The 19,028-nt window shown below is 35.8% G+C and overlaps 1 protein-coding gene and 1 pseudogene across 5 annotated transcripts in view; one reads left to right on the top strand and one right to left on the bottom strand.

Annotated features, from left to right (window-relative positions):
* NCOA2 (nuclear receptor coactivator 2) overlaps positions 1–19,028 on the top strand; it is a 285,796-nt gene that overhangs the window by 107,064 nt on the left and 159,704 nt on the right. The gene's annotated exons all lie outside the window — the stretch shown is intronic.
* On the bottom strand, positions 1,267–1,721 carry LOC113923641 (annotated as a pseudogene).

The following is a 19,028-nucleotide window of genomic DNA, read 5'->3' as shown; positions in this document are numbered from 1 at the left end:
TTAATTAAAGAGGAAAATGCAGGTCATAGAAATGATATTAAGCTGCTCCTTGACTTCAAATGAAGTTACACAGATAATTCATGCAGTGAGATTTGTGTTTAGACACAAATCTATGTAATACGGGTTCTTTTGCTTGAAGGATGGAAAAGGGGCCAGCCCAGTTTTTTTTTTTTTATGTTCTTTTCTTTAAAAATAACTTTAGAACTTTTCCTCAATTAAAAAATATTGAAAAGGTGGGGCGCCTGGGTGGCTCAATCGGTTGAGCGGCTGCCTTTGGCTCGGGTCATGATCCCGGGGTCCTGGGATCGAGCCCTACGTCTGGCTCCCTGCTCAGTGGAGAGCCTGCTTCTCCCTCTCCCTCTGCCTGCCACTCTGCCTACTTGTGCTCTCTCTCTCTCTCTGTGTCAAATAAATAAATAAAATCTTTAAAATAAATAAATAAATAAAATAAAATAAAAAATATTAAAAAGGAATTTCCTGGGTTTCCCATAATAAGCTTATTTAGGACTGTCTCACACAAAGTGAAGAAAATTTTCAATTCAAAAGCAAGTTTCCAATTTTTATTTATAAAAAAATATATTTCTTAGAGTGACTAGAGAATCCTTTCAATTACTTTTTAAAAGCTTTATATAAGTACAGTTTCTGTTTCATGTTGACTCTTAATTTTTAGAAAATCGTGATGTAACCTAACCGACATGGCATTTACATTTTACAAAATATAAAAAAAATTAGGCCACCCATTTTCTCAGATTTCCTCCAGGTTTTTGTTTTGTTTTGTTTTGTTTTGTTTTGTTTTACATAGGGGAAATTATACCTGCTCTATAGGATTAGTGTATAGTGTTTTTAGTTACTTACAAGTTTTTATGATATAATCATACTTACCATGAATACAAAAAGGTTTTAATTACTTACCACCTCAAATGTACTTTATTCACAGCTGCCATTTTCCTTTTTCTCTTTTCCTTTAAAGCTGTTTTTAAGCATATACATGATGAAGTTATAATTTAATAAATGCTGTCAAGTATGCTTTTAATGTTTTGATAATTCATGGTATTTCTTAAATCTGGTTAAATTTAGCTCTGAAAATTTTACTTTTGAGTCTTTATACTGTAACTCATGGTTTAGTCTCTGAGTCTTTTAAAAAACCTCAATATACCCTCAAATAACAGCTTGGCCACATCCTTTCAAAATAAAATGTGGAAATAGTATTTTTATATCAGAACATAAGCACGTTTTAAGCAAGAAACTTTTTTTTAAATCACAATAGCCATTTATTTAAAGTAATATATTTGCGGCTCAGATAGTTCTAAATTGTACATTTCAGGTTTATTCAACTTCTTAAAAATATTTGAGGGCAGCTGCAACCACGGAGTTCAACTCCATCATTATTTCTTTGCCCATTCTTCTCTCTCTTTTCTTTCCTGAATAACTTCTTTCAGATATGGTTCAAGGTAGAATTTATCCTCCTCATATTTTGTCCACTGCTCTTTAGGCAAGATCTGATGCCTCATGGTCAGGTCCAGTGCTCTCTTAATGCGAAACATCCTGTCGTTATAAAGGTTCTCAGGAAGCCTTCTTATGGCCTCTTTCACATCATCATTCTCATATATTGTATCATCTCTCATTAACCCCAGTTTATTGTACCCTGCAGCATTGTAGTACCATTTTCAAATACCCTCCAGCCACCGGCTTGATGCTGCAACTGCAGGCCTGCTCTCCATTTTGAACCGACAAGCAAGAAACTTTTCTTGCATACCTACATTCTGCTAGTACTTAATATATATTTTATTTCATTCTATTCTTAATATCAGCTTAGGAGAGAGAAATTATCCCCATTTTATAGATGAAAATACAGAGTTTCAGAGAGATTAGTCAAGATCAGATAGTGGGATGCAGGTAGCTCTAGAATTTGAACCTGGGACTATATATTTCCCAAACCTAATCTCTCTCTAGAATAATTTAGGACTTCCTCTAGTGGAAGGACCTTCCTGATTAGTTGCAAGCCCTGACCTTGTTTTTCATTCCCCACCAACTGACGGTGTCTTCCAATTCAGTCTATATTCATTTCTGAAACAGTTATTGCACACACAGGTCAGAATATTTTAAGTATATAGAAACATTTTATTTGGACTTTGTCCCGTATACATCTTACACTGTAGTAAGACAAATGGCAAACATTTGGGGTTACAAAGCAATGTATTATTGACTGATGTAAAATAATATACTGTAGTAGGTACACAGTGCCAGAAGGGTGATGGACACTGGGTCCATTGCTCTCTAACTCTTGACCCTCTTGACCATATGGTTATCTTGCCATTCAATCTACAACTCTACTATGTCTTCTAGATCATTAAAGCTGGTGTAGCTAGAAATAAAATACAGAAATAAGGGTTATTTTTTGTTGATGGGACTCCAGTGCCACAAAATGCTAGTTCTTGAACATTCTGATTAGTAGTGGTTTTATTGTATAGTCTCCCCATTTCACAGGTAAGAAAACTTGAAATTCTAAAGCTGAATGCTTTTTCAAAAGTAATACTGTAACTCTTGAACATATTGAAAACCCCCGCCATGTTTAAACTGTTTAGTCCTGGGCTTTGGCTAAGTAATGCTGCATGGTGTTAAGACACAGCACTGTGAGCAGAAGGCTCCATTTCTCTTTCTCAGAGGTCTCTGATTCTGTTCAGTGTTGTTACTTTTGCTCTTCCAATCCAACAAAACCCCATGGGATGATGAGTTTCCAGTAGAGGCTTTTCTGAGAATGCTCTCTGGCCACTTGAGTTAACTTACCTTTCCCCCTGATCTACTAGAGACCACAAACATAATGTTTTCTATGTTACCAGCAGCTTATGCTCCCTGAATGGAAGAGGGATTTAAGTTCCTACAGCTACAGAAATGTCTTTCATACCTGAAATTTTCTAATAATATATTCATTCCTAAGTTTTAATGAGTGGCTCATGATGCTTAGTTAGCATCTTCTTTAGATGCTATCATAACCAGGATGATTGATACACATGTCACGCCTCCCCTCCCCCTCCTTCCCCAGCAGGTATCTATAAGTGATGTGGTATTCCTTACACCCATCCAACACTGGCTTCTCATTCTTGATATTACATATGGAGTGGGAAGCCACCAACAGTGTTATGCAGACTCCTTCAGGAGTCTGGTAGGCTAGTGTAGATACTAACACTCAAACCCAGTTCTTGATTTTGCTTTGTCACATTGTTCTTTCTGCTATATTCTACCAGTTAGGACAAAGATAATGTCTTTTTTTTTTAAGATTTTATTTATTTATTTGACACACAGAGAGAGACAGCCAGAGAGGGAACATAAGCAGGGGGAGCGGGAGAGGGAGAAGCAGGCTCCTGGCCAAGCAGGGAGCCTGACACGGGGCTCGATTCCAGGACCCTGGGATCATGACCTGAGCTGAAGGCAGACGTTTAATGACTGAGCCACCCAGGTGCCCCCAAAGATAATGTCTTAATTTCAGTACCTTCCCCTTATCTCCAAGAAAAGAAATCTAGCTTAGATGAACACCTGATTTTATAATATTTCATGAACACTCTATTCAGAAAAAGTGGCTTCACCCTTCTTCACTCTTAGGGAAGTAGCAGTGTACTGAGTATAAAATTCAATATTCCTGTATCTTCTTGCATGAAATTGGGAAGAATTTTACATAACCAAACCTGATCCTTCAGTTTTTGTTTGTTTTTTGTTTCTTTTGAAAAGTTAAAAATTCCTTAATTTTTTATTCCTGGTACCACTACCACAATTTACAGGGCAATATACCTGATGTAATGAAAAGACAAAGAGAAAGACAAAGCTACAACAGAGAAAAGACCTCAGGAATGTACATGTAATTGATACTACATTGCATTAATCAGTAGCTGCACTTTTTGCAAACTGTGGCTATGACAGTCCTGAACAAGAAGGGTTTCCTGTTTAAGCTGCAGTAACTTTTCTGACTATGGATCATCGTACCTTCTGTGGCAGATTTTTACAGTTCCCCTAATGCATGTGGGATGACTGTCTCAAAGTAACCTGCAGCTTTCCTGACCACTCCTTGCTGTCTCTCCTGCTAAGAACTGTAGCCCTTTTCTTCTGAATTTTTTTTAGAACCTTCTGCTACCATATCCACCACTTCACCACCAGGTCCATAACCACCACCATAGGGACTGCCTGAGCTTCTTCCACCAAAACTGCCCCCCTTCATGGGTCCGTAATTTGATTGCTGTTGTCCACTATAATTTCTAAAATCATTATAGTTCCCACCACCACCATAGTTACCTCCAAAATTTCCTCCTTCATTGTAACTATTTTACCAAATAGATTGCCTAGAAAACAGATGTATTTTGATTTTACCCATAGTTGTGTAGGTTAAGACAAAAATTTTCTAAGAATTAAAGCAAGTAACATGAATTCCCACAGAATCATGGTCTTTTCTCAGTTGGGCTAATTCTCGTACTGGCTTTTATCATTCTGAAAGCTTCAGATGTCCTAATTTCCGTAGGTTTTAGGATGCCCTGGCTCTGCAACCTACTTGCATTGTTTTACTCACCAAAGAAAGTAGTAGGAGTCCAGCTCTGGTACTAGAAGTCATGCTTTCCACTAAGCTATCCCTAAGAATAGGGCATATTCTTTGGGCTCTAAACCATATAAATGTGCAAAAATGGCAGATGATTGAAAGGTATGTACAATCTTATTTTGATGCCTAATTATAGGCTAATACAGGTAGATGATTCCTGATGTGTAGTCCTGGATTCTTGACTGTCCAAAAGAAACGCAGCTCAAACAGAATGAGCAAAAGTGGAATTTATTTCTTCTGATAAGTGGGAAGTCCAAGGCTACAACTAGCTCTGGGTACATCTGGATGGGAGGACTTAAGTGATCTCATCAGGGCCTTTTTCTTTTGTGTGTATTTTTTTCTGTGTTTCTTTTTTCAATTAGGAATTCATGTGATAGCAAAGAAGATCAGCAGTGGCTCCAGCTTACATCACTTTAACAGCCAGTATTCGCCTTTAATGAGAGCGTTTTTTTCCCCCCTAATAACTCCAACAAAAATCACAGGAACAACTCATTGGCCCAGGTAACACTACCTGCCCATTTCAGAACCAATCATGACAAGGACCTAGTGGTACAGCTAGCATTTTGGTCAGTCCCTTATCACACTAAGAGGTGTGTAAAAGGATGGATATTGGTCCCAACAGGAACCCATATGACCTGACAGTGAAGGGCTGCTTGCCTCTGTTGGAGAGAGGTAGCCAAGATTAAGGTTTGTGTCTTGTGTTTTTCATGTTTGTTTGTGTTTTTTCAAGTCCAGAACTTAGAAAAGTCCTATCTACTCACAGGAATTAGTCAGGTATGCTAATAAATAGCATGTCTTTCATCAATGCCACAAATATGTGTTGAGAATCCATTCTATGCCATTCATTTTACTAGATCCACTAGCTAGAAGAAAAGACAAATTTTGCTCCCTTGAAGCTTATATTAGCATAGAGATGATGCCATTTAAAAAGGTTTAGTATAAATAGTTCTGTGGCTAAGGGAAGTACCCACATGGGGTACATGGGGGCATTTCCAGGCAGAGAGGGCAACATGAAAAAGGTCCAGTGGTGAAAGAGCCATCAACCGAAGTAGTTCCTATACATGCAACAAATAGTCTGAGATCATGATTGTAGAGGTCAGTGGGCCCAGAATGACCTAAGAGTCTTTTACTTGCCCAGGTGTTTTTACTTCAATCTTGAGTGTCATGGGGTCCAAAGAAGGATTTAATGGAAAGAAGTGAAATGATGATAGGTTGTATTTTAGGATTCGTACCCTAAGCTGGGGCGAATGGACTGGAGGAGAACGAGATTGGAGGCTGAGCACATGTCTATTGGCTGACAAACAGACTAAATAAAATGTGTATGTGCACTACAGAACGTAACTTGGCAATAAGAAGAAATGAAGTAGTGATAACATGCTACAAAATATTATGAACATGAACAAAATATTTAGTGAAAGAAGCCAGTATTAATAGGCCAGGTATTGCTTGATTCCTTTACATGAAATGTCCAGAATAGACAACTCTCTATAGATACAAAGTAGATTACTGGTTGCCAAGGGAGACTGGGCTGGGAGTGGGGGAAAATGGGAGAGACTGCTAATGGATATGTAATTTCTGTTTAGAGTTTGAAAATACTCTAAAATTGATTGTGGTGTTGATTGAATAACTGTGAAACCACTGAACTCTACATGCCAAATGGGTGAATTGTCTTTTGGAAGAAATACGAATATGGGAGTAAAGTCACCTTATCTAGAAAACAAAAGACCAGCTGGTAGAACCAGGCATATAGAATATATAGAATACATAAAGAAATGATAAGAAATAGCGAAACATTGGGAAAAACTTAAATGTCTAACAATAGGAGAATGGGTAGTTTATGATATATCTTCATAGAAAAGGAAATAATGAAAATTCTGACAGCATATCCACATTAAAAAAATTAATAACTTATAGATGTGTCCTAAAAATATTATGTTGGGAATATTTAATTTAGGAGTAACATCTTAATTCTAACCCTTAATATTATTAATATGTTACCAAAATATCTATGTTACCAAAGAACACCATTTAAGAAGGCAAAGAGTCAATATATTTTAGAGTGATTTTATTTTAAAATGTAGAGGTGGGGGGCTTTTTTCGGGAGGGGGTTTTTTAAAAAACTTTTAGGGTCTGTTTCATTTAAATGAAAAATTCAGTGTATTGCACATCTTCAAAGGAGACCAAGTAAACAATTTCTCCCTTAACTCTGAGTTTAAGAGGAAAGAAAAGATTGTTACTTGGAACAACAGAGAGGCAGGATAATAACAACAACATTAATAATGTAGAGCAAAAATGCAACATGATAGAAAGCATGGCATAACCATGGCAGGTGAAATAACATGGATAAATCCACAGGGTTTCAGAAGGAAATTGGACAGTGAGTATCACCAAACTTATAGGTGATTTCTGTCATTTATACTTTATTGCAAAAACATTTGGCAAACCATTTTGGCCCTTTTATCACATTTTTAAAAAATTGAGGTATAATTGATGCATAACATTATTTTTGGGCATACAACATCATGATTCAATATTTGCATATGTTGCAAAATGGTCACCACAAGAATCCTAGATAACACCCATCACTATTCATGGTTAGAAATTTTTTAATCTCTTCGGATGATGTCTCATTTTGTTTCTATAGGATCACTAAACCAATCGGGGGAAAAAAACCAAAAACAAGTATTTTGATCTTAATAAGGAAACCGAGGAAATGAGAAGTTCTAGAGAGTGCCCATGGTTGGGATTGGGGAATAAAGGGTTAGACAGAAAGTGGAGGAACCTTCCAGGGGTCTTCCTAGAAAGAATCTTAGAAATTGTTTTAAGACAAGATATTTTGGCTTCAGTATATCTGTATTTTATCATCTTTTTTTTTGTTATTGATTCTAAAATTATTTTACTTGTAAAATGAGACAGCAAAAATATAAGGTAGAATAGAATGTTAGTGGCTAATAAAGAACGAAAAATTATCAGAGATTTTAGAATGCCATGTATTTGCAGATGATACCTGTGTTTTTTTTTTTAAGGGTCTATGTATCAGAATTTCAGAGGATTGTTTTAAGACTAGTAGATGTACTTACATTTAAAATTTAGCATTCAGAAATCCTTGCTGCAGTATTTTTTAATTTGCTTTTTAAATCTCCTCAATTTGCTTTCCTTGAAATTTTTCTCCCCCCTAAGAGCAAGTCCCTCATCTTAGAGGCTAGAGGATTTATTGTCTTTCCTGAGAATTTCCTTTCCTTACTTTTTAATTGCAGTGCTGTTATGGGTCCTGTCCCAAATTTCTTTCTTAATTTTTCTCTCTTTTCATTTAATTTAACATATCCATTTCACATTAGGGATGTGCCTCTTTTTATCTTAAAAGAAATCGGTATTCTCTGAGTGAATTGTAAAATTCTCCTACTTAAATTAATGGCAAACATTGAAATATATTTCTGATAATTAGGGAATCATTAATAGAGGAACAATTCTAGATCTTTTCAAAAGTCTTTTCAGTCAATATTTTACCTTATATCTAAATTGACAAAAAGCTCTTTGCAAAGTTTAGTGTGATTTTGAGAGCAGAGTGAACTTATTTGGGGGCCAAAATATTTCTGCTATACCACCAGCTACACAGCTTTTATAATTTTGAAGTGTTCTTATTTAAGCATAGGAACTGACATCTATCTAGTAACACAGTATTTTTTTTTTCAGTTGTTTTCACTTGAGTACATGTATTCTGCTGGTTGTCACATCTGTCCCATCCTAGTTCCCTGAAAGAATTGCCAATTAGGGTCTAGTTCTTTGTGTTGATGTTCTAATTAATCAGGAAAGGAAAATTTGCTTCTAAGTGTATGTGAAAGTCCTTGCTAATTGGAAACATTAATTCAAAATTTCTTTCATATTTTCTCCACTGAACTTCATTTAGCCGGGCTTTTGGGGGGTTTGTTTTTTAAATTAGAGTGATATCACATTGATTCAACTTGTTTTAATATATCAGGTTCCTACATATAAATAGTTTAAGTAGGATTTAATTATTTGTACTGCCAGATTATTTGGTTTAAAAAAAAGATTCAGAAGTGTTCTTTTTAAATATTAAATTCTCCTGTATGTTCAAATTTACATGACTTATATGGTGTTTTTTAGGTGTGCAGTTCTTTTATAAGCTAAACTGGAACTATTAGTACTTTCTTATTTCTTTTTAAGGACTATATTCTACCCTTAGATGCTTTCCCATTACTCCTACTGAACTTATGGTGATAATTCCAACTTACTGGAAATTTCTTGTGAATCATTAAAGATAGTTTGGCAAGTGAAGTTTGATAACTGTAAATGAAGTAAATAAAACTGAAAATGAGAATTTTAGAAAATGGCATTTATGCTTTTTTAAAAATTTTGGATTGATTGCTGACTTAAAATCATCAGCACTGCAGGCCAATCTCCTGGCTAGGTAAAATGTCCTTTTTAGTAGACGTGCATTGCCTTTTTATATGCAGACAAATTTTAATAGATTTAAGTGTACTGTAAATCTCTTTGGTCGAACTCACTGTCAGTTCTTCGGCGCTGAATCCCGGTGGTGGGAGGTGTGGTGCATCAGCGTTTCTGTTGTAAATATTGGAGCTGAAATGAGTGGGGTTAGTGAGCATTCTGAATAATAGGACAGTTCACTTAGTAGCAATGCAACTGAGGTCCTGAGTATGAATACTTTTTGGATCACATTCTCTATGGATTTTGGGGTCACAAGCTATCAGTTTCTTAAAGGAGTCTTAGAATAATTACTAATATTCTGAAAGCAGAGCCTTTGGGAGAATTATTTTGGGGAAAATTCAGTCCTTTTGCCACATGTGGAAATAAACATAATCTGTTTAATCATTAAAGACTATCTGTAATATGAATGTGAAATGGATTTGGGGATAGAGCTTGGTGTTAACGCGAATTTATGTTTGGGTAGTACCAAAATTATTCTGAGAATTGTTCAAAGATGACATAAAGTCAAAGGATTTTGTGATTGGAAATAAGTACTGTAAACTTTTGACCCCACTTCCAAAAACAAAACAAAACAAAAAACCCCAAACTAGAGTTGTGTTAAAGCACCTACAGATGGCAAGGTTTAGCATGTAGTCAACTCTTACCCTTCACAGCAATTATGATCAGGTTACACTCTAGACACTTCGGAAACCTCAGTGTTTTAATGGGGTAAAGTTGGATCTCTGAATTGTCTTTAGCATGCTTGTATATATTAGAGAATCACCAAGAACATTTAGCCTTAAAAATTCAGTGTTTCTCCAAGTTTTTATTGTTGCTTTCTTTAAGTGTTTCCTTGACATACTTTTTTTGGCATGAATTATAAGTTAAAACCATTTAGACTGAGATTTCTGAGATCTTTGCTGACTGCCTTAGGCTACTTTTATCATTTAAAAAAATGGAGGTATATTTTCATAGCACATAAATAGGTACTGATTAGTGTTTTTGTTCACTGCAGTAATCTTAGATTTACAAACACAGACATTAAAAGCAGTTCACAGGTCATTTTCTGAAATATAAAATATCAAAGATAAACTTATTTTTCTAGTAAAATGCATAAGTAGCTACATATATTGTATAGGGTGTTTGTAATTAATGCGTTTCACTGATAATATTCTGATGGCATTAAATGACTTAAACAACGGGGAATGAAAGGATAGTTTTCTTCATTGAAAATACTTAGCTGTGTTTAATATTAATAAATAAGTCTCCATAGATTGAACAATAAAAGGGTTATTATTTTACATCTTCAAAGAGGATTTCTATTTAGGAAATTGGAGAACTTTTATTTAACATTAAACATTGAGTTTAATGTTATTTCTGACATGATGTCCCTTTGTAAGATTGTGTCAAAGAAGCTATCATGTTTTCTACTGATGACCTCAACCACTAACCACTAGTTTTTTCTTTCCCTTGTGTTCCCTCTTTTATGTACCCCTTGATCGCCTCGTTTGGGTTGATTTGTAATCTGACTCTTGCGACAGATGTTAGAAGGTGGAGTAAAGGGATTCTCTGCTTTTAGACCAATCGGTTTAGAGGCTGCTGTATTAAGTCTGTGGTCAGAAGAAAATTTCTTTATCCTTTTAAAATTACTGCCATCAAAGGAAAAGTACATGATAACATAAACAAAAAATGACAGAGAAAAATTAAGGGAGGAGTAGGAGAGACAAGAAGAGAAGTTAGACACAACTAAGGACGTTTTGGAGGAGGGGGTAGGGTTTTCATGTTGAAGCATGTGCTTTGCTTTGACTGAATCTGGCTTAATTTGTGTAAACATCCCTCCTTCTAGGATGAATCAATGCATTTCAGCCATGTCTGTACCTGTAGCAGAATACTGGCAATGAAAGTTTATAGGCAGTTTAAAGATGAGGGGAGAAAAGTGAAAAGGCTTGATGTTTCAGGGATTCCACAAGATTCTGCCAAGTATGAGCACATTCTGAAATACCAGGAAAAAAAAAAGTGTGTGCTTTGAAAACACGATCTGTCAAGTATTTAGAGGTACATTCCCAAAAGTTGGAACTCAGTTGACTCAAAATACATGCTTATAATTATTTCTTTCGGTAATTATACCTGTGTGCTGAGTCCCTAGAGTTTTTCAATATCTTTACCCAATTTACTAGAATCTCTATAAAATGTTTTCCCGTAGAAAGTATTTTCCATGTTGAATGAAAGGGCTTTAACTAGGAATTTCCCTCCCTGGGTAGTGTGATGGAGGAGTGAGGGAAAGGGCGGGTAGTTGAATGCACGGAATCCGTGTTTGCAAGCACATGAGTGGTGAGGGAGTGCACAGGTACCCCGGAGCAGAAGCAAGCCGTCATTTGCTCGCTCCGGTTGGCTGTGACATCTGTGTCCATCCCAGTGGCAGGGATCTGGCCATCCTATACTGTTGCTCACTCTTTGTCTAAAGCTTGGTGGAACAGAGCTCCGACATGATTCTGGTTTTACTTATTGATGTTGAAAGCATGAACACGTAAGCTCTGGAAAGCATTTAATCACTGTAGTTTCTACACAGTCAAGTCCAGTGAGAGCATCTTTTAGTAATTTACAACTTTAGAAGTGGAGTATTTGTTCCCTTAAAAATCTTACTTTATTAAAGCATTTAATTTAAAAAAGGGAAAGGGCTTCTCAGTTTTCCCATTAGAGAACACAAAAGAAGGCGCATAATGACTGCTCAGTATGCAATCCTCACATAAGCGGAGCAGTTTAAATTTATAACTTGGGTACCAGTTACAGGTACGTTTAGTCAGTTGAAACATGTAAAACATTAGTATTAATAAGCTCAGCCTCCTTGACAGTACTCTGCTGCTTGCTTTGCTCCCATTTCGAGTTGATTATTTTCTATTAACTAAAAAAACCCTGCAAATCTGTCATTTACTGTACTGCATCTTGTTTATAGTCAGGATTAGAAGGGAATGTTCAGTTGAAAGATGGCAGAGAAGGCTCCCTACCTGCTTTAAGAAAATGCTTAAAAAAAGAAAAGGCATATGCCTGCATTGACTTTTTTAATGGGCCACGATATTATTCATATATCTTTCCTTCTGCATATTACAAACAAAACTAACAAAATCAGCATTCCAAAGCATATTCATAGATTTTTAGTTGCTAATTTAAACTGCTTTGAAAAGTCCTACAAAACAGTACTCTTAAATAAATATGGGGTAGATAATTCATTATAGTTGTCTTTTTCTTTTATCTTTAAACTAATTGCTCATATGTATGTGTTCAAAATAAATGAATTCAAGCATGATTTCGTACAGCATTCTTTTTTATTAATGTGAGCACATTTATTTAAATAAACAGTATTAATGTCTGTTGATTAGGCAGATTTCAGAATAGGTTTCCTTGTGCACCAGAAAAGCAAATGCAAGTTTCTTCAATGAAACTAACTCCAAATATCTAATTTTAATTTTGTTGTTGTTGTTATTAAAAGTGGTAGGGGAGCCAGGGTGGCAAGAAAGACTAAAGTGGTGGTAGGTTATGATTTCTATCAGTAAGAATAATCCGTCCTGTGGTAGTAAGTGATTTGCATGTCATTTGGTAGTATTGTAATCATCTTTATTTCTTAGCATCTTTATTTTAGAGCTAGAAGAGGCCCTAGGAATCATGTAATTTTTTAAAAATTGAGGCCTAAAGTTAATAAATGATTTTTCTGCTGTTGGATAGGTACTAATGGGCTGTGCTGGGACATGAATCCAGGTTCTCACCTTCCCAGTTCATTGGCTCTTGTTATCAAATCATGTAGCTTCCGCTAATTGTTCCTGTAAATGAAACATTTTCACTGGTTGCTGTTAGTCAATCAAAATGTAATGTGTGTTGATTCTGGCAAAATCAATAATTGGGATTCCAGTGAATATGTGTATGTTTACTTTTAAAACCTATCTGATAAGGCACCCTTAAGGCTATTAGAACGAAAATTAAAGTTGACATAGACCCATCTATAAAATTTTTTATTGTGGATGAATTTAGATTGACTTGTTTTAAATCGGAATGTAAATGTGTGTTTTGTATATTGAAAAGCGTTAATTGGTTTCTGTGTTCCTAGTGGAAAATTAGAAATACTCTTATGAAAATTAGCATTAAAGTTGAAACCACAGCTTTACTATTTTTCTCTTTTTACATTTATTAGTTTGGTGCTGCAATTGTTGTTTTTGGTGATACTAAACATTAGAATGATGCTGGTGTTTGTACTCTAGAAAGTAATCAGGACACCCATGAATGTAGATCCTGATTACCTTTCTCTTGTGGCAAGTGTGCATATGTATTAAGGTGAGAATCAGTGGTGGGATCGCAGTTGTTGTAAGAAAGTCCTGTCTACTTTTGCTGTAAAATACATGAGTTCAACTTGGAATATTATGGTGCTATTAAAATCATGTTTTCAAAGCCTAAAATAACAAGGAGAACTACTTTTGTAATGCTTTTAGGTGGAAATGGTAGGATTCAATTTATACAATTGATTTTTTTAAATAATATTTTGTTCAAAAAAATTTCTGGAAGTAAATACATTCCAGGGTTAAATAGTGTCTTCAGACAGTGGAAATATGGGTGTTTCTCTCCTTTCTTTACTCGTCCCTATTTTCCACATTTCTTCCTAGTGAACATTTTTCCTTATAAAAATGATGAACTGGAATGAAATTATAATTATTTGTCCTTACTGATAAGCTGATAATGTATTTATAATTTTTTAAGCTTACAAGGGCCTATTCACCCAAAAGATACCTGCTCAACCTTACTGTTAAAGCACTGAGGCTATACTTAAAAGCTCATTCCTCCAGTAACTGGTGTTACTTTCTCTTAAAAGTACAGAATTTGTATCAGGTGCTGTTCTGTTTTACTTGTACTAATTTAATATTGCAGTTTTATGAGATTTTGTGGTGGGGGTTGCTCTTTCAGAGAAGAATCTGAGGCATGGAGAAGTAAAATAATTTTTCTAAGGCAACACACCTAATAACCGATGCAGCCAGGATTTGAACTAGTCTATCATGGGAGCCAATAATTTTAAATATTATGTAGTGGTTGCCTAAATTTTTGCATTGTGGAACTAGAAACTATGACCTAAGAAGAAAAGATACAGGGGGAAAAAAAGTTAAACTCTGCCCAACGTTAGATTTTGCCTGCAAACTGAATGATAAATATACAAATTTGTCTGTTGCCATACCATGTAAAAATGGCCAGATTGAGTGTCATTAAATACATAGGGTACATGATAGGCTAGATGGTCTCCTGGAAGTTAGTTTTCAGCGGTGCATCTCCAGGTACTTCCCAAGTCACTGAAATGGGGGGACAGTGAGAGATCTGTGGCATTGCTGAATGGGAGAGATGGACCTGGCATAGTAAGACAGTGAGGATGAGGAGCAAATAATGGTTTAATGGACGAGTTCCAGTTGAAGGTCACAAGGGCAGACTCCAGACTGTAGAAATTGATTTCAAGAACAGATGCTTCTCATAAGGGCAACTCTACCTAGCAGTAGGGATTTATTAACAAAGGTTAATAATTCTGAAAAAACAGAGCCAATCCTTAGTGAATTCCCATATATGCTACTTAAAATAGGAAGTCAGATACTAAATGATTTTATGTAAAAGGAAGTAAAATTTTATTGAGATTATATTTATTCTCCTGAGCAATTTTGTAATTTCTTTATTCTCTTTCAAACACCATTTTCCTTGGTGTTTTAGTGGGGCATACATACCTACTGTCTACTTTATGTGAGAAATAGAATGATAAAGACCTCTTAAATGTTGAATAATTTTATGGCTAGAAGAGTTTACTATTTAATATATAATTAAAATATTTTAATTGACTATTCTTGTTGATCTTCTTTTCTTTCATATATTAACTAAAGATACCATTTTTATCACCTAGCAGAAAGAGAATGGATCTTTATAAGCTCTCCTTTTAGGAAGTGGGGATATTGGCATCTATTGAGAATAACCTAGTAAATATCTGTCGGACTAATGAATTGAGTGGTAGATATTCTTCTAGTATAGTAATATAGGTCTTTTCCTAATTTACTCATTTTTCATAGTCTTCTCAGATAGGTGTGAATATTTTCATTTTATGGAGATTAATGAGAGAGAATTATATGGCCAGAGAGAAAATAGTGGAGCCCAAGTTTGAACACAGGCCTTCTGACTCCAAGTCCATTGTTCTTATTGTATAGATATGTATATCACAAGGAAATGTTGTAAAAATTCAAAGCTCCAAGTATAAGCATTAATTATTTTTGATAAAAAAATTAGACAATGTAACCTTAACATTTCAAAATTTATCTAACCAGAGAATATTAATTGAACCCTGACCACTACAAAGTACTTTGTCAGTTGCTCTGTGAGATAAAATGACCTCTTGGGTGGCTCAGTCATTTCAGCGTCTGCCTTTGGTCATGATCCCGGGGTCCTGGGATCCAGCCCCACATCCAGCTCCCTGGTCAGCGGGGAGTCTGCTTCTTTTTTTTGTTTGTTTGTTTTTTTACCCAATACATTGCAGTTTATTTATTTTAAAACTAACTTATTTTAGAAAATGAAAACAGGTCTCAGATTTAATAGGCCCTATTAATGAACCTGATAACTTTTTTTTATGCAACCTTATATCCATAACACAATGGATGGTTGATGATAAAGAATCAGCTCATTTCACAATACTCCCATCAATGTTTTTTTAAAAGGAAATTTCACTAAAATTAAAAGAAAAATTCAAACTAGCCTGTAAGTTTCAGAAACTAGTAAAAAAAAAATAAATTAATGGCATTGTACTGTGTACTCGGGAAGTCATTTTTTTCTTTAAAATTTTTATTGTTATGTTAATCACCATACATTACATCATTAGTTTTTGATGTAGTGTTCCATGATTCATTGTTTGTGTATAACACCCAGTGCTCCACGCAGAACGTGCCCTCTTTAATACCCATCACCAGGCTAACACATCCCCCACCCCTCTCCCCTCTAGAACCCTCAGTTTGTTTTTCAGAGTCCACAGTCTCTCATGGTTCGTCTCCCCCTCCGATTTCCCCCCCTTCATTCTTCCCCTCCTGCTATCTTCTTCTTTTTTTTTTCGTAACGTATATTGCATTATTTGTTTCAGGGGTACAGATCTGTGATTCAACAGTCTTGCACAATTCACAGCGCTCACGATAGCCCAGGGGAGTCTGCTTCTCCCTCTCCCTCTACCCCCACTCATGTTCACCCTCCCTTTTTCTCTTTCTCATCTCTCTCAAGAATAAATAGAAAACTTTAAAAAAAACCCCACAAAACCTCTTGCCTTTAAGAAGCTTACAGGTATGTGGTATTGACATATATGTTAACATAAAGATTCATATACATTAACAAAAAGACCAAGGCAGGGGTTTTTTTGGTTTTTGGTTTTTGGTTTTTGGTTTTGGTGATTAAAGATGATGAACTGTATTTAATTTTTTAATTTTTTAATTTTATTAAGTTTTTAAATTTTAATTCCAGTATACATACATTATTATATTAGTTTCAAGTGTACAATATTCAGCAGTTCTATACATTATTCAGTGCTCATCTTGATAAGTGTATTCTTATTCCCCTTCATATATTTCACCCATCCCTCCACCCATCTCCCCTCTGGTAACCATCAGTTTGTGTGTGTGTCTCTCTCTTATTTTTTCCTTTGTTCATTTGTTTCATGTCTTAAAATTCCACATATAAGTGAAATCATATGGTATTTGTCTTTCTCGGACTGACTTAATTTTGCTTAGCATTATACTCTGTAGCTCCATCCATGTTGTTACAAATGTCAAGATTTCGTTCTTTTTTATGGCTGAATAATATTCCATTGTGTATATATACCACATCTTCTTTACCCATTCACCTGTTGGTGGACACTTGGGCTGCTTCCATAATTTAGTTATTGGAAATAATGCTGCAATAAACATAGGGTTGCAGCTAGACCAAGGCAGTTTTTAATTCATATGTAGTATACATAGGTATTCTATGAGTGACCCCAGAACTATGTCTCCTGCCACATGTGTACATCCAGTAAATATTTGAATGAATGAATGATCATTGAGTCCATATTAGAGTCCGTTGGTTAGGGAGGAATTTATGGGGGAGATAAGACTTGGGGCAAAGCCTTGGAAGACAGCAGAGAATTGGATATCTGAAACGAGGTGGCGTTCCAGGCAAGAGACAGAGCTTGAACAAAGAGAAGGGTATGAGCAGAGCCTTTACAGGGCTTTGAATAGAACATTGGCCAGAGAGAGCCCTTTGTATAGAGAAGTAGTAGAAGGTACCAGTAGAAATACAGCTTGGAGCCAGGCTTTGAGGCCTATAAGTGCTAGGTTACAGTGTTTTCCTTTTATTCTCTAGGCAGTAGCTGCCCTCAAAGATTTAAAGTTCGGGATCTGATGAGTGACATTACCAAAATGGCATTTTATGTTGATTGCTTTGCTCTTGGTACATAGGGTGAATTTGGGGGGTGGGGTGGAAATGGAGGGGAGGAGAAGAGTGAGGGAGAGTGTTGGTTTAGAACAGTGGGCATGGTATTCCAGCTGGACCTTGGGTCCTGGCAGCAAGATGGCGGCTTGTCAGAACCTGGCTACTGATTGTGTTGGGAAAGAGAAATTCAGTGTAAAAAAAATAGAATTACACATAGAATAATAGTTTGAAAGTGCTCTGAGAACCAAGGTCTTCTAGTGTGTTCTGATCAAGAACTGCCAAGAGATGGCATTCTTTTTATCTGGATTTTAAATGTTTGTTCTTCTTTAGCAATTTAAAAATAGAATACTTTTTTGACCCCCTTTTTTGGAAGTATTTGTAACTTCTTTTTTTCTCACAGGTAACTGCTATCCTGAATTTGTTGTCTGTTTTACCCATGCCTTTTGTTTTTGCTTTTTTACTTTTACTCTTTGTGTATTTGTTTATGATATTTGGTATTGTTTTCTGTGTTTCATTTTTTTCCTCTTTTTTTTAAGATTTACCTATTTATTTGAGAGAGCACGCACAAGCAAATGCTGGGGGAGGGGCAGAGGGAGAGGGAGAGAGACAGAATTTCAAACAGATTGCTCACCGAGCGTGAGCCTGATACGGGGCTCAATCTCACAACCCTGAGATCATGACCTAAGCTAAAATCAAGAGTCAGATGCTTTACCGACTGAGCCACTCAGGCTCCCCTGTTTTCTGTGTTGTAAAAATTAAACGGTATCACACTGTCCATATTGTTCTGCAACTTGCCTTTTTCCTATAGCATTATAGTTTTTTTTTTTTTGAGATAATTGTGTATTTACAGGTCAGTCACATGTGCAGTATTCCATTATATGAACATATTGCAGTTTGTCTGTTTTTCTCTTGATGAATATTTAAGTTTCTAATTTTTTGCAATTACAAGCATTCCAGGAGCAAATGTTTTTGTACATGTCACCTTGTGTACATAGGAGAGTTTGTCTGGGGTGTTACCTAGCAGAGTGATTGATTGCTGGGTTGTAGGATATGTGATAGGATTTAATATTTTGGTTCTTTCCTCTGAATTGCCTGTTAATATATTTTGCCCACTTTTTATTGGGTTGTATTTTTCATATTGATTTATAATAGTTACTGATACATTCCAGATACTTCAGGTTGGCATTTTTAACCTTTGGTTAACTCTGTAACTCCGTTCCTTTGGTAATCTGATATGACTACCTATCAACTTTGATTCTAGGCAACTTTGTGTATGTAAAAATGACCCCTGATTGGTAAACTGCATCTTGACTAGGCTAAGGGGAATATAAATACCTGATGGGGGAGCCCTGGCATTGAGCTTCCCTGGGTGCAGTGACTCTTATAAATGAGTATTTCCCTTATGGGGACCTTGGAAGCTTTGCCTGTGGACTTGTTAAAAGAGATACTGGCTTCTTTGGAGCAGGAAACATCTTAAAGGGATACCTCCTGCGTGTAGCCAGTGTGGACCTGAGCTACATGGATTCACGGTCCCGTGGAAGTGTTTCCA

The sequence above is a fragment of the Zalophus californianus genome, chromosome 4 (genome assembly GCF_009762305.2).
Source record: "Zalophus californianus isolate mZalCal1 chromosome 4, mZalCal1.pri.v2, whole genome shotgun sequence".
Taxonomy (NCBI): Eukaryota; Metazoa; Chordata; class Mammalia; order Carnivora; family Otariidae; genus Zalophus; species Zalophus californianus.
This window is presented reverse-complemented; position numbering and strand designations above follow the sequence as displayed.